This window comes from Mastigoproctus giganteus, chromosome 3 (assembly GCF_048544385.1).
Source record: "Mastigoproctus giganteus isolate SK-2022 chromosome 3, ASM4854438v1, whole genome shotgun sequence".
In the NCBI taxonomy this organism is placed as follows: Eukaryota; Metazoa; Arthropoda; class Arachnida; order Uropygi; family Thelyphonidae; genus Mastigoproctus; species Mastigoproctus giganteus.
Window position 1 is genome coordinate 58108835 of NC_143577.1, and position 13308 is coordinate 58122142.

The 13308-nt window shown below is 37.4% G+C and overlaps 1 protein-coding gene across 1 annotated transcript in view; it reads left to right on the forward strand.

The window, feature by feature from the left end:
* The window catches only part of LOC150088040 (head-specific guanylate cyclase-like), a 181627-nt gene that overhangs the window by 129971 nt on the left and 38348 nt on the right, over window positions 1–13308 (forward strand). The gene's annotated exons all lie outside the window — the stretch shown is intronic.

The window sequence follows — 13308 nt, forward strand, 5'->3', positions numbered from 1 at the left end:
GGTAAGGGGAGATTAAAATCGCCTTATTATAATTATGTTAGTTTGAGGTTTATGAACAGTAGTAATACAGGTTATTAATGATGTCATCCCTAGTTCGGGAAGGAATATGGATATTACAAATTTGTAGCAGAGAATCTTTAAGTTGGACTATCAGCGAAATTCCTGCAAAGCTGTAGGTGTTCATAACCTTCAGATCAGATTTTAAAATAACTGCTGCCTCTCCACCTCTTCGATTAATCGTTGATGTGATATACACTGCCCTACCATTAATATCCGGAAACCTGCCTTTAGACAAAAAGAGCTTTTATTGTTTCATTTAATATTTTGTGCTGAAACCTTTTGCTTTTATGACGGCCTTCACTCTTCGCGGCATACTGCCAACCAGCTTTTTATAAATGTCAGGTGATATGTTCCTCCACTCGACCTTTAACGCAGCCACCAGTTCGACCTTGTTCTTTGGGCGATCTCGATGTGCACGTACCCGACGATCCAACATGCTCTATAGGGTTAAAATCTGTATTCTAGGCTGGCCAATCCAACTTTTCCACACCCATGTCCTCAAACCACTGTTACGACCCGAGCAGTATGGCATGGCACGTTGTCTTGCTGATATAGGCCTTCCCCGAAGAATTGTCATAACGTTGGAAGTGCATAATCGTCCAGGATGTCCTAGTATTGCACAGCATTCATGGTTTTATCGATAATGACTAATGGGCCCAAGCCAAACCATGAAAGGAGCCCCATACCATGACACTGCCTCTACCAAACTTCATTGTTGGGAGGATACAGTCAGGAGGGAACTGTTCCCATGGCATTCGCCACACCCAGGAACGGCCATCAGACTGCTAGAATGCGAACCTCGACTCGTCCGTCCATAGGACTGTTTACCACTGCTCTGCAATCCAGGATTCGCCTCCTTACACCATGTTAATCGGCGTCTAGCATTTGTTGAGGTGATAAATTCTGTTGAACGTATCATCTTGCATGCCCACTTTTGCAATTGTCTGTTCGAAGCCCAGTGTGCATATTTATAGCAGGTTCTGTGATGTGTTGCATGCATGGGACTTGTTTCCCCATCCATGGAAGGGTGTCCAGATGTTAATGGTAGGCAGTGTATAGTATGTAGCTGAGTTTTTTGGCAGTAAGAAAACATCCTGTAGAGGTTACTGCATACATGTTTCTACTAAACACGTGATTTCATGAGATTCTTCTATTAATAACGCGATAAACGCAGGCAGTTTTCTTTTATGCTTCTTACATTTTGAAGAAAAATGTTGAAATTAATATGTGCCAGAATTATATCTATAAACAGATGCAATAAATGGTACGTTGAATTATCGGTTATTATGCAAATCAGGTGAGGTGTTCTGTAGCGATGCAACAAGGTCACTTGATTGAGAATTCGCTGTTAGATTATCACCCAGTTGGTGACTATACTTCCAATAGTTCCGTTTTTTTGCATTTTTGCTGGAGAAAATTCTTGATCATCTGGACTAAGAGTCAAAACTGCAGCAACCTTATATTCTATCTGAAAACGATGCCGTTTCACATCACCATTTTCGCTAAATAGTTTCCTCAGCATTTGTTCCAGAGTAACAAATGAGCTATCGATCTTTAGAGATGTTAGGAAAGGGAGGAGGTGTCGCTTGTTTGGGGTGGAAGCATTGTTAGTTGACTTTATTGAATTATGTGAAGATTTAGGAGAATGTAGCGAATTGACAGAAGAGGGAGATGGCTACGGATGGCCGAAGTTGGGTGGGAATCGATGGTGTGGTTAATTGGAGGGTATCTTGATCATTTAGCAAATATCGATTAGATGAACACTTTAAAGCTAAACTTTCATTTTTAATTCTTTTATATGAAGGGCATCTTCAGTTACTCTTTAATATATTTTATCAGTTAGAAATTTAATTTAATCAAAGAACACCCATCACACAAAAAGAAGACCTTAATAAATATATTCTTTTACAGATAATCCAGTTACGTACTGTTTTCTGACACTGCATGAAAGAGACTCCTTATATGGCTTGATGATGAGGTAGAATAGATCTCAATAGACACATAATATAGCAAATAGGCAGCTGCGCCGTGAATGACATAGTAGAGGACAGTAAAATTGTCTGAGAACAAACTCGTTCACACGTGAATTAAGTACGTAAATTGTGCACGATCTCTGTCGGTAACCTTTGACAGTGTTCGAACTTGATTTATAATCCTTTATTGTGACACTGAGATGTTAGTATCCAAGCCAAACCCTTCAGCTGTTTGATAGAAGTGAAGCTCCGAAAAAAAAAATAATTGCACAGTTTAAAAACTTTCAGAATTTCCGGAATTTGACTTCTCTCGATGGAGAAGAAGAATATCGACAACTCAAACAAAATAAAAAAAATGAGACTGCGGATGTTCAGTTCCAACTACATAGGCTACTAAGTGAGAAGACGATTCTTATGAACAAAACTTTGTACAGAATATTTCTGGAAGAGCGAAAAATATCCAATAGAATCTTCCTTTAAGTAATCATATTCAGGTGCTGTTTATCGGACAAACCAAACTGAAACACGCAGACAAAAAATTTCTTAGGCTGTCTGCATACTGTACTAGTAAAGAGCCATATCGCTGTATTATAATATACAGGGTGTTTTCAATTAAATCTACTTTATTTTTAAGTTTAGACCATTTGTCATCTGGACTTTTTTGTCATATTTGGGCTGAATTTTTTGAATTTGATGTTTAAATTTTACTAATATTACTGTTTAGGTTTTACGATTTTTAAATTTAAATTTTCTTTTCATCTGCTTTTTTTTTCACAACGGAAAAGTTGTTCCCCGTCCTCGATTTAGTCTTAAACCATCATCGATGTACTATGTGAGCGAACGTAATGCGATTTAGTTAACAAAAACGAATGAACACAACAGTTGTATGTGATGGGCATTTATGTATGGCACCTCCTCTTTAAAATAATGGAAAAAGAATTAGCATCATTCAAAATAATTATTTTAAATAAATGTTTTAATAAAGGCAACATGCAGGGAATGCTCCGGTATTTTTAGATTTTATTTAATTATAATTTTAACCCTTTTAATTCAGTATATTTTAAACATTTTACAGGAATATTTTATTGTATATTTAATCGGGGTTATTTATGTTTTATTTTTAGTAACAAATAAATACATTCTGAAATCTGGTCGGAATGTATTCAGTCAAAAATGAGTTCCCGACCTCCGAGATTTTTTTTTTTTTCAGTCAACAGATGCCTGCAGTATATAGAGAAAGTAATTTCAACAAATATCTGAAGCATTATAAAGTGGTTCATGGAAAGGTGGCCAATATTATTATAAAATTTCTGTACGTAATGGATTTAAAGTCTGAAAATATTTATTACCACATTTCATTCCTAGAAGCAGCAGTGTTATTGAGGGAGCTCAAGGGAGGGAATAATGCAGCGCATTTTGTTTTTAGGTCAACCATAACCATCATGCTTAAATCAGAAGCACGCAATAGTTGTAATTGTTTTCTTATAAATTGCTTCTGTTAGGGCCCTTTTGACTGAGTCTGGTTTTATTTGTTTTGTGGGAATCATTTCTGAACTCAGATTCGCACAACGTTCATTTAGTGTTCATGTATAGCATTCCCTTCCTCACCAGATTCTTGTGGTGGGAGAGGAAATTTCAATGAAAATTAGCGGCGGGAGGGGATAAATCCTTCCCACTTCTAATAAAACCAAAGTGAGAAATCCTCCCCGGATTTTGTACCTTGGTTTTAATTTTTTGCTGAAGTTTTATCAGCCATTATCTGCAGACTTTTGACACGTTCTGCATCAGCTTACTTCTTCTGTTGGCCTTGGATCGTCCCAGTGGACGGAAATGATTAAACTTCCTAAGCAAGTCAAACAAGTGTGTAAAATCTGGACTTATGTTAAACATCCACAAGACAAAGGAAATGTTGTTTGAGAAGATAACCAGATTTAGCTGTCATAAAGATTAAATGCAACGGTTAAGGATGTGAATATGTTCTGGAAAAATTAAGGGAAGACTGACTCTGGAAAGAAAAGCAATGGCATGCTTGAACAAGGTCATGAAGGATAACAAAAGTACGCAGATTTTTGGATTTTTTATGGTAATGTATCATTGCAAAAGCTGCATGGACCTTGACTTCAAGAAGAGCAAGAGGAAGATGATTGATTCACTCGAATAGGCTATTCGGGATTCTGTGGACTGCGAGGGAAAACCAATTGTTTTTTTCCTCCTGTACCAAATAACGCCTGCCTGTTCTCTGCTGAAACAGAGAGCACTGTCTGTGAGGCTTAGACTTGTAGTTCTTTCATTTTAGAACAATGTCTGGTTAAAAGGACCGTGATCTGAATATTCAGGGTAAACCAATTTAAACGCTGCTTGTCCACGAAGGTCACCGAGGGGACGACTAGCTTATTGACACCGCCTTTGGAAAAAAAAAAAACTGTCCACGGGTTTTTCCAAATTTGGAGGTTTGCTCATTGCAGTCACATTTCCGTTCAGCCTTAATATGCATTAAGGCCGAGAAAAGCAGCTTCTTTATTGAGATCCAGTAGAAGAACCCAAAGAAAATTATGTATAGATCCAAGGTGAGACTGGATGTGATGATTTATCTCCGGAAACTCAGGAGTTTCTTCCATCTACAGGTAAAACGATCACAGAATAAACGCAATACTGATGTCTCGTAGCCTTAGTTGCTTTGGCGCTAATACATACGTTGAAATCAGGCATTGTGAGCGAGACGTACTCACTGTTAAGTTGGCGTATCTAGCAGAAAGTACGCCCATGAGTGTTAATGAAATTGCCACGCAGTGTAGTATTTATTTTTCTTTTATTTCTGAACAAGCCATCGGTGCTGTTCGAAAACTGAAGTCATACTTAAATTTTTAAAGTAAAAAGTGAAATAATAAATTTTCTCTTTATACTTCGGGATAACCACGTGGTCAGAGGAGTTGACAAGATAGAGAGAATACAAGAAACAGCATTGCATTTTAGCAGATCACAAGTTTGAAACCTGATCGCGCAAAACGCGTATTCTAAGGTGTTAATAGGGTTTAGTAAGTAGCAAGTTGGTATAGAGTTAGTTGGTTAGAAAAATTGAAACACTATATTCTCTTCAAACTACTCTTAACAGGGAAATGCTGTATTAACAAATTTAAAGATTATTCAGTTACAATATGACTAAATTTATAAAGCTGGCTCAATTAGCGCAAAAGAACAAGTCTTTGGTCAAATATATTCTGGAGATATTTCCTATTGGTAGTGAATTTAAAAAGGTCAATATTTAGTGACTTCTATCAGCCATGTGCAACCTGTTTCTATTGGTCGTTAGGGAAGGAGTCGTCCAAAGAGTACAGAGTGGAATCCTTCAGTGAACATCGTCCCATAGATCAGGATCTGAAATAGGTCCTATTAACATATTTACTCTGGCAGTGAGTCTTCTATCAAAGATTAAGTTGTGGAGCCTTGGAATTTTTAGAGATTGCGTGGGCTTTAGTGCTGCTGATAAAGAGAATACCATGTTTATCAGCTGTCCAACTAAGCAGCCAATATGGGCTGCTTAGGTGGACAGACTCAAGTCAACCTTGAGTAGACTTGAAACGAATGAAATAGGCGGTAGTGAGTGACTTTTGATGGATTTTAGGTATGGGTTTTACGGAGTACACCTTCCACTGTTGAGGGAGAAGTAGTATAAGGTGAGATACTGGTGAACCTGCAGAATCTGGAATGCTAGAACAAATTTCAGCACTACGTACATCTAGCCAATTACGCTCTGTTGTACAAACCGCGTATAAACTTCATTGCCAATGTTAATACTGTTACGTTCTTGTTCTTTCGATTGCCAACTGTTCAAATCCTTCTAAGAGTACTATCTATACATCAATGAAAAATATTTAATCATGCAGTGTAAGCGCTGCACCCAATGGCGCGTTATACCTTCATGGGGCCCGACTAAACTGGAATTTGGGGGCAACATCTAAAGAAAAAAAAACTAATAAAAACATTTTCAATTTCATTTTATGTGACAGATGTGACAGCAAAACAAACAAATTATATGATATAAGAACTAAATATAAAACTTTATCAAAATCGGTAAAACCATTTTTGAAAAAAAACAAAAAAAAAACGTAATTTTCAAATTAATCTTCAAAGTAAAGTTCATTGACCTTGGCAGGTACAAAGTTCAGTTTTCAATAAAAATCAGCAATGAATTTTTGAAACAGTGATTTTAGGCCTCCTCTCTGACCTGGGCCCTAGGCAGATGTATTTTTTTTGCCTATACGATAAAGCCTCAATGGCTGCAACTACTGTATGTGGTTGCTTTCGAAAATTACGAATCTGCGTTTACTGTTGGAGCACGACTGTGGCTTCTCTTATTTAGAAGTATGCAACTCATTGTGAAGGCAAAGTGGTCTTTTTTTCTGCTTTGAGCATAAAAAACAAGTCCATTAACGCTACGAAGCTTGGAATTGTGTTTGTAATTGAAATTTTACTTGCTTTTAGTCTAGTTATTTAATAAATGGAGGACGTAATTTATTTAAAAGTAGTGCAATTATAAAAGTCCTTTGTGCCTTCTCTTTTAATAAGAAATAATGCCAAGTGCTGTTTGAAATTTCATTTCATAACAAGTTATCGTACACATAGTAATACTTCATGATTTATAACAAAAAAAATCAGCAAAAAAGCAACGAGTTTTATGCACAACATAAAAAAAAACTTTGGTTTTGAGAGTCTGCCATATTGGACATTCATTTCTCCAATCAGCGCATGACATTCATTGTTTCAACTACAGTACTATGCAAACCTAAAAATAGACTAAAATCATGTTATTTGCATTAGTTTAATTTTATAAGGTTTGTTTTATTTCTATGGATACTGTTATTGAATTCACTCGGCAATAAAGATTGCCTAAACGTATTTGCGCCTGAGGGATTTCCACTTAAAGTACACATGCGATTACTGCTTCTTATTACTTCCTAATAAAGTCCAGCAAGGGCAAATACCCTCTCCTCGATTTCATAGATAAGTAAGTCGTGCGTGTGTCATTTTCTTTGTAAATATATTTTCAACTTCCTTAGACAATTACGATTCGAATACTGAGGCAGCGTTTGATTTTCGGAAACTGAACTTTATTTGAAGAATAAGAACGATAATAACAAGTCTAGACAGTTACCTTCTTTCTGAAAGTTCGTTTAAAAACTTCATAAACTAAGAAACTTTAGGAAATCATGTTTTATGTATTTATAAGACAAAGTGAAGCACTGCTGATGCAGTGCTCCAATTTCTAAGGTGCTTTGGCGAAATCTTGAGCCTTCGTTAACTTGAGTATAATCAGATTTTGTGGCAGTACCTAAGCTCTACGTTAACAATGTGTGAATATAACTACACTGCTCGACAAAATTAACAGAACACGTAGTGTAATTCGCGTAGCCTAGCGATGAAGAGGGACAAAATTTGGTATGGTGGTGTACCATAGGATAAGGATGAAATAAGGAGACAGCAAGAAACTCCGGACAGGTATAAGGGACATTTTAGGGGTTGTATAAGAATTTCCGAAAGGTCACATTACAGAAGTCGATACAAAATTCTCAAAAATAGGGTCACATGACATCAGTATAGCGTATGATCCCTTCCAACAGCTAAACAAGCCTGATAGGTTAACCGTTCTCGATATAAGGGTGTCTATAAGATTCTGTGGCAATAAATCCCATTCTTCCACTAGCGCATCCCTTAGCTCACCAAGTGACCGAGGAGTTAGTTGTCGACGTGCGATGCAAGGCCCAAGGGCGTCCCATACATGCTAGATTGGGTTTAAGTGTGTGATCGTGTTGGCCGCGGCAGTCTTTGGATATCTTCGGTTTCAAGATATTCCTCCATCATTTGAGCTCTGTGTGCAGTGGCGTGGTCATTGAAAAAAAAATCAAAGCCAACCGCACCCCTAAAAGTAGCACATAGGGTTCGAAGATCGGTTTTCGGTAGCTCTGCGAAGTTACAGTGCTGCTATTAAAATATTAAGAGGGATGTGGCCATTGATCATTATTCGCCCTACACGAGAACGCCGCCTGCGCTGTATGTGTCCTTTTCGCTGATGTTAGAGGGATAGTACCGCATTCCTCGTTGTCTCTAGATGAAAAAACGGCTAGAATGCGTTTGTAGGCTAAAATGGAACTCATCAGAGAACAGAACTGTACCCCATTTGTCAGGGTTCCAAGTCACATGTTCATGGCACCAGTTTCGACGAGCTAATCGGTGGTTTGGGGTTAATGGGATACAAACCACTGGATTGCTTGCGTAGAGTCTACTCGAATTGAGTCTTCTCAATTCAGTCCGGTTGAAAATATTTTCACCTGTGGCTGCAGCAACCTGAAGAGACAGTTGATGACAGGACGTCGTGGGGTACCATCTTGCTGTTAGGATCAGATAACGGTTTGGTCTGGTTGACGTAGCACTGGGGCGACCTTGGCCTGCTCATCTTTAATGGTTCCTATCTCCTGAAACTGCTTCCATAGTGCCGATACGACTCTACGTGGCACATTAAACCAACTTTCCACCTCCGACGGCCCGGCTTCAAGTTGTCCAACGGCCTGCCATCTCAAAGAATCATCTAAAGGATGAAGACTTGCCATCCTGAGTACTGGAGATTTGGTTATCCCCCTGAGCAAGCCAAAAAACGGGAATGAAGTGATCTGTGTCGCAAGCCATGTTTTTAATAGCACAGTATATACAATTTGCATAATGTGTGGCTCTGTAAGGTGGTAGATCGATTTCTATTAGATGCTCGAAAATTGCTTGCCAGAATGCCTATTATATCAAATATCCACCTTCGGTGACACTGTTCACAATAAAATATTCAATGGAAAAACAGTTTGTTCTCTTATTTTGTCGAGCTGTGTAATTAAGGGTAAATTAAAGTCGTATATTGTTAGGTTTAACTCAATAATTCATGCTAAGTCGTGCTCAGCTAAACATGCTAAGTTATGCTTTACCTTTAAAGTACAGTAAGCTAAACAATAAACAGATTTTATATTTATTTTACAAAAATATTCTCTACATAAATTCTAGTATATTTGCTGTGAAAAGACAGCAGAGAAAGATTTATTCATCGTCATTGTCCAAATCTGTTATACCCAGTGGGTAGACAGGTCGCTACCATAATAGAAAATCAGTCCTTCTTGACTATCAGCGTTCTGTTAACTATTTTTCCTCCATCCTACCGTATCTCTTGTTATATCTTTAGCCAGGCCAGAGCAAACCTTTCTTTCTTCTAGTGTTTGTTTAGCATCATCGATCTGCCTTCCTCTTGATCTGCATCTAGACTTATTGCCATTTATTTTTGCTCTGAATAACGTTTTCGCTAATCTCCCTTCTCCTATCCTTTCTACACGCCCATACACTTCAATTTGCTTCACTTCTCCTTGAATGGATTGTATTTACCCAAGAGGTTTTCTTATTCCCTCGTTTATAATATAGTCCTATGACAACACTCATTTATGAAGATTCTAGATTTCATTAATCCCTTTATTTCGAACTAAACTCTCAGTTCCAGAGGCTAAAACAAACTTAAAACACCCCGCTATGAACAGTTTTTCTATTTTCGCTTTTAAAGGCTTCAGTTGAGCAGGATAAAACTCTACATAACTCTAATAAACTGTCTTCCCAACCAATAAAACTGTCTTCCAGACTAGCACAAAAAGTTTGAATAAACTTCTCTGTTCACGCATGAAGAATTTTTGCGGTTGTTAACTCCAGTGGCAGAGTACGTCTGGAGTACACATTCACCAATTTATAATTGAGCCCTAAATCGTTTTGTTATAATCGAGAAGAAAGTGGAAGGAAAAATTCTGAAGTAAAAGTAAATAAAGTACCTGGGGATGTAGAGATCCAGCCAGTTATATTAAAAAAAGCAGAAAAGAGGTAAGCAAGCCTTTCGCCATAATGACGATGGTATCTGTGGGTACAGGGAAGGTTCCTATAGATTGGTGGTGTGAAAATGTCTCTTCTGTTCACAAAGAGGGATCAAAGGGCGACTTGAACAATGGTCTGTAAGCTTGACGTCTGTTCCAGGGAAAATAATGTAGCCAGTGGTTAAAGAAGTATTGCAGGTTCATCTTAATAGGAATGGAATTATATAGAAAGAAGAGCATGGGTTTGTTAAGAGGTTGATCCTGTCTGATCGGTGTGATTAACGACTATGACGCAGGATACAAATAATAATTTTCACAACATATATTTAGATTTCAGTAAAGCTTTTGACTGTTCCACAAAGAAAGACTGTTATAAAATTTGGAGTAGTGTGGCTTTAAAGGCAAGTGACTGCTATGGATGAAGGGACAGTTGAGTGGCAGAAGAGACGGAGGATGGTTATAAATGGACATTGCTCTTCTTGGACTAATGTTATTAGCAGAGTTCTCCAGCGTTCAGTGATGGACCGCTAACTACTTATAGTATTTATTAACTATATCGATGAAGGCATATTAAGCTTACTAAGTTGGCAGGATGGTCAATGACAAGAATCAAAGCATACTACTGCAAAAAGACCTAGAAAAATTAGACAAATGGCCTGAGAAGTCGCAAATGAGATTTAACATTGATAAATGCAATGTACTGCACATGGGCAGCAGTAATCCCAGAATAACATACCAATTAGGCGGTACTATAATCAAGGCGGTAGAGAACGCAGTGATTTATGGGAAATTGTACAATTCGACATGAAGTTCTCTGAGCAGCGCAGATAGGCTGCTATGGTAGTTGGATTCTGCCAATGATATACAAGAATTTTGTCAACAAGGACAAATTATCCCATTGTATAAGGCAATGGAATAATCACATCTAAACAATGGTTAGGCTGCATCTTGAATACCGCATCCAGGTCTGGAAGCCACATTTAAGAAAGATGTGGTCTCTTGGAACGGGTGTAGAGAGAGAGAGAGAGGAGTAACAAGATTAGTCAAGAACACAAAGGACTACCTTTATGTTCTTGCCACAAAAGACTTCAACTATGAAAATCGCAACAGTTGGAAGTACTTGTGAGGAGATCTGATTGGAGTGTTTAAAGCTTTAACTGGATTCAGTGAATTTAATGATCATGGTATTTCTCACTCTTTGTCAGACAGAAACTAATTTATTGGGAAGAATTAGACATATTATTAGGGAGGATGGGGGATGAGCCGAGTAGAGGTTTTTTTTTTTATAATGATCTCTCTCCAGAATAATATTTAGCACTGATACAGAAATATGAGTTGTTATTATTCTCTTTTAGGCTAAGGAAAATAATAAATAACTTTTATTCTCGTTTAGTGTTGTAAATGTTTTTGAAATACTGAAAAATAGGCTGTGTTTGCAGTTTCTGCCCTTGTGCTGAAATTTACTGGCACAGGAATAGGATCGTTGATGTTCGATTTTCTGTTTGCTAGAAACAGTGACGTGAATCTGTCACGTCGCTGGCGGCGAGACTGTTATGTGAATTATATCATTACAGTATTTATTTATTTTTGGTATGGAAGTTCCGATGTCTGCTCTCTGAACAAAGAGCGAATTTCTCCTTACTGGTAATCTTTAACTTCTTCGCAGTGAAGCCTTCGTCCCGCTTCGTCAAGGGATCAGAAAACGTGAACAGATAATTTTTACAACGAGAACGTGCGCACCCAAACATATTGCATTAAATGTGATATCGGATTTAATTGGCACTACTGTAGTGGTTTGTGTGTGGGAGAGTGTGTTCGCAGGCCGATTTGTATGCTGTGTGGCTTAAAAAAACTCGGAATAACTAATGGGGAAAACCCTATTCCCCCCCTCCCGAAATCAGCTAACTATCGCTGAAGGAATTGGACCAAACCTCTTCAACTGTCCATTCGTCCGTCCACATGAAACAGAGAGACCCCAGTAAATCGGAAAAATAGAAATCCGGCAATTATTATTTGTTTTTTACATACAATTTGTATGGAAAAAGAAATAATATTACAATTGTGATTAACTTAACGGTTAAGTTTATAGAACGCAAACTAAAGAATATTATCAAGTGTTCTATGAAGTTACAATATTAGTACTTAATTGTGATAATCACAGAAAAAGAAAACAAAATTCAGTTAATTTAGGAAATATTTTGAACACGGCTGAAATATAATTAACTGCGTACATTTATTTTATTCTAATAAACTACTATAATAATTAAATGTTTTAATAGTTAAATGTCCTACGAAACAATTCTACTTTTCTCCAGTTTGTAATATCAAGATATTACAGTTCTCTCTTAATAATAACTTAAGTATGGGAAATGAACTTTGCGATCCACTTTTTCATCCAGCAAACAGAAAATCGACCTCGGAACACACGCAATTTACAGAAAATGTACACGGAGCAACATGGAGTTAGTTGCCGATGCTATAAAACCCAACAACTAGTTTTCCAAAATAAGTTTTGGTGGTAGAAAAGTAGCATATTCTCTCAAAGTCAAATTCGCAGTTAGAGTTAATCGATTGAAAGTTAAATTCGTGCTCTCGAATGTGCAGACTTCAATCCATCACACCAAGTGCAAAAAAATATGCTTGTGTTAGAATAAATTTCAATTTATTTAAGAGAATCGCGGCATTCCTCTCTAAAAGGAATGGCGATTCATAGGTCAGAAATCCCTGATCTAACATAGCATGGAAAGAACAGAAAACTGAATATAAAACTTAACAAAAACTTAATTTTGTATTAAAATTATTCTAAAATATTTTCTCCATTAGGAATTTTCAGTTGCTGTATTGTGATCGACAGAGAATTAAGCCGAATTGCCCTTTCAAATATATCCCAGACATTCTCAATTGGATTGAGATCTTCAGAACTGGGCGACCAATATAGATGTTGGAAAGTTTAGGAATATTCCTCGAACCATTCAGATACAATTTTTGCGCGGTAGATAGTTGAACTGTCGTCTTGAAATATTCCATTGCAATCCGCGTAGAAATGAAGCATCGCAGATTGAAGTTGTCCGAAAAGAGGGAAACATAATTGGAAGTAACACGACCTTCTCAAAGTATGAGTAGACAAAGTCCATACCAACAGAACATACCATTTTACCGGCTCCAGCCACTTGAGTAGTGTACTCGAGACAGTCTAGATGCATGGCTTCATGAGATCACTCCATACCATTGGTAGAAAAAATTATAAATAGAAACCCCAACCACATGATCCTTTTCTACTGTTCCGCAGTTTAGCCTTGGAGTTGGTCGTACCACTACAGTCGAATATTTCGATTTTTACAAAAAGAAGTGGCTCTTGTATAGACCCACGACTACCAAATTCCATATTCTTC